Source organism: Drosophila miranda, chromosome 2, assembly GCF_003369915.1.
Source record: "Drosophila miranda strain MSH22 chromosome 2, D.miranda_PacBio2.1, whole genome shotgun sequence".
Taxonomy (NCBI): Eukaryota; Metazoa; Arthropoda; class Insecta; order Diptera; family Drosophilidae; genus Drosophila; species Drosophila miranda.
In genome coordinates this window covers 33,015,086-33,019,064 of record NC_046675.1, presented here as the reverse complement: position 1 = coordinate 33,019,064, position 3,979 = coordinate 33,015,086, and positions in this window count along the sequence as shown.

Sequence of the window (3,979 nt, the reverse complement as noted above, 5' to 3'; positions counted from 1 at the left end):
AACTCATTTTATTGGTTTTGCTTTTCCATTTTCTGTACGCTGAAGTAAATAAATCGAATAAGCGGATGGAATGGAATATTTCAAATGCAACATACACTGAGGCCGTCTAAAATACATACATATATGGTGATATATGTACTGTGGTATGTATATGTATTTATTTAGTAGTTGTTACAAATTGAATCTGGTTGGCAGTTGATTGCCTTACATCGGGGTGTTGATTCGGTTATTGATATTCACAACTTTGTAGAATTTGTGTGATTTTTAGAACTTAATTATTATCCATGTATAATCTTTATCCGTATTTATATTCAATAGGCAATCAATGACTAATTTGTCTGCACTCTCTCGCTCTGTTAATCCCAAAGCAGAACTTGCCAGTAACTGCAACTTAAATAGCAATGACAAACAATCAAAGCACACTCACCCGATCTCTCACTGACCCGAGCACATTTTTGATCTTCGCTTGCCTTCGCTGAAAAGACGAGAACCAACACGCATTTGCCGACAAAGGCAGTCTATGAGAGCGGCAGAGCGAGCGCGAGAGATTCCAGAACCGATGCCGACTCTATGCAAAGCTTTTCTCTCAAGCTTGCACGAACCTGCCTGGAAATAACAAGAACAACAACGAGAGTGAGATCATAGACAAATAGGCAAAAGGCTGGCTTCGGCAGAGAAAAACAGAAACAAAAAGCGCAAATGCAAAAACAGAAGCGAATGTGTCTGGTCTGCCCAACTTTGCAAAGTGTTTACGGTTAATGGCGACCTCTGCCCAAAATTAATTACCTACCCCAAAAAGTATATATGTACATATGTATTCACTTCTATTTGTTTTTGGGTGCCGTGATCCATGACGAGCAATTGGTTTTAGTTTGAGTTGCGTTTCATGCCTGCCAATAACCAAGAGAAAAGTTTCACCCTCCCCCAACTCCACCTTCCGAGGGCTGCTAGGCACCCCTTCCACCGCAATGTTTCCATCAACCTTTGCGTGAGCTGTCAAAGTGACAACTGAATTGTAGTCCACAAAGCAAAAGAAATGAGAATAAAAATATATGGGGAAACTTTAACAAATGTCGACAGTTGCCTTGGGCAAAAGTAGAGAGAGAGAGAACAGCGCCAGAGCCAGACGATTGTTTCCCATAATAATATATATTTCTTGTGGCATATGAATTTTCATGCATTTTACGAGCCGTCTACTCCGTCCCTGTACTCCTATCCCACACGATCCTGTGCAGTGCACGATCCCAGGAGTATTTTGGCACGAAGCAAGCATTTTTTCACTCGACCTGTCACTCACGAGGTGTCGTGGGTGGGGCCTTGTAGGAAGGGGGGATGGTGTCATGTGGGTGCAAAGATGTGCCGGCGGGAAGGAGGTTAATGCAGCCTTTCGTGCTGTGTTCTTCTTGGATGATACCCTACACAGAGACAAGCGGCTATGATGGGTTTGAAGAGAGGAAGCATCTTGGACTTAAGAGAGGTTTTGTTTGTGTTCTCACTCACTCACCTTTTTCCTTTTTCCACAGTATAAAGATCTGTGGAATCTTAGAGGGTATCAAAGCTGCGACCCCCCCGAAAGAAATCCCTTCTTTCTTGTTCTTTGCTCTGCTTTTGTTGCTCGGCTTTCGCTTTTGACAGCTAAATGCAGCCACAGACGGAGATGGAGATGAAGAAGCAGGCAGCAGGACTTGCCACTCAGTTGTCAAATGTTTCTGCACTTGCAACGTGTGTGTGCCCCCTCCCCACATACTTATTGCTTTTAGAAAAACGTTTTTTAGCAAATTGTTTGCCAAAAAGCTGCACACATCGAGCAGAAAAGGGGGGGGACTCCAAACACCAAAAATGACGCTAATGGAAGGCTCTGTCATTTGTCCATTGGGGGTATATGCTCTCTGTAGAGTGGGGTTAGGGCACAAACGTGTCATATGCGTTTAATATAAGCTACACTGTACTGTACTGCGTGTGTGTGTGCGTTAATTGAAGCCCCACTGTCAAGTCCTCCCATACCATCTACCCTTTCTCTTTGCTCTTCTTTGTGACATTCATTCGCTTTTTTTTTCGTTCCTATTTTGACAGCTGTCAGTGTTGCAAAGGAACTTTATTTACCTCTTTTTACCTTTGGCTCGACAACATATTTGCCACTGCCAGAGAGACTGAGCGACAGGTGAGAGGTGTTGGTGCACCACAAGAGGTGACAATGGGAATAGCATAGATGCCACAAAATATGTTGGAGAATATTTGGGAATATGTATGGAATTTAGGGGATATAGAAGGGGATCGAATGGGTTCTACAGGGAGGTAATATTTGTAGGAACTGTAGAGATTTTCCGTAATTTTAGATCTTTAAGAAGATACTTCAAGAAAGTACAGAATTCTCTAATTTTCATTGTGCATTCTTTCTTTCCGTTATTTTCGAGGGAATAATAAATTATAGATGGCGATTTTGAGCCCTATTGAGATTTTCAAGAGATTTAAGAGATTATTCCCTGTAAAAATTCCTCTAAAATTTTTGCCACAAACTAAAAATTTGCCCTCAGAAAATGAAGCCTTCAACGGTGTAGTAATTTGTATACAAAAGTCTTTCCAATAATCCCAAGCTAAGTTGTTATCCCAAATGCTCTAAATATTCTACCAAAAAGTAGCTTCAACACACTCGCACACACACACAGAGCGTGTGGCACACTCCTGTGGCACAGTAATCCGTTGCTTTAGTGGCAACTTAATATCTTGGCTTATGCATAGATGGGGCATGCTAATGAACTATATCCAAGGGCCCCTGCCATGGCCCACTGGCAATTTATTCTTGCCACCCCGCATACCCCATATGTGCAGCATAATAATCCTTTGCCCAACCGTACTCCCAATGCCCCATGGCCCATCCTGTGTGTGTGTGTGCTGCATTTTCACTTAACTGCTTTGCATATGCGCCTCGCCGCGCCGCTCCACGCCTCACCTCACCTTCTCGCCCAGCGCGCTGTGGCGCCTCCGCCGTCACGATGGGTATCCTCCCTTGGGGGCATGTGTAATAACTTGTGGCAATGGCAGCTGACTATTATCCCTCATATGGGGGGCGATATGGAGAGGGATGCAGCGACGTGATCAGATTAGTTATTTTATTAGAAGCTCTCGAACATTTTCCACATTTTTATCTGCTCGCAAGAAAATTGAAATAAGTTTTATTTATGCAATTTTCAATAAGGCAAAAAAAGGGGCTTCCAATCATAAAAACTGATGGCGGTACGTGATTGTGCAGGCTGTGGAGGAAAGGACACCTATATGAATGACTGACTGAATGAATGAATGAATGAATCCCAGCCTGCCTGCATGCCCCACTGTGGCCTGCAGCTTATTGCAAGCTGCATTTGCAGGGCTTTTTGGGGGGCCAACTTCAATCACTTGAATAATGGCAGAAGGAGCAGCAGCAGCAGGAGCAGGAGCAGAATCAGCTAACTGCAAATTTTCAATACAATTTGATTATGATGGCAGAGCAGAGGGGGGGAGCAGCAGCAGCAGCAGCTGCAAGGGCTTGCCGCTTGGTGGTAACTGCACTTGATTGAGTGCCTTGCCCTGGCATTTGAGTGGCTTTCGAGCAGCAGCAGCCAAGTCAGTGAAAATTGCATAAATGCATGGCACTTTTCCACGATTGCATTGGCAACTCTGTTAACCCTGGGCAACACCCACACACACACATAGAATCCTTTTGCCCCCAATCCACCCTGCAACATCGTTGGATATTCAAAACAGTTGGTCCCATATGCAAATGTTTGGCAAATGCCAAACTTTGGGGGGGAACGAAGGGAGGAGCCATGGGGAAAAATCAACGACAGCAGTACAGGATAACCAACGTCCTGGACAGCAGCACAAGCGGTGGGGGGATCCCCGCAGACGACAACCCGAAAACAAATGCACACAAATGACCCATGTGCCGCCTTGCATTCCCTGCAGCCCCCCGGGGGAGGGGAGAGGACAGGAATTGATGGTA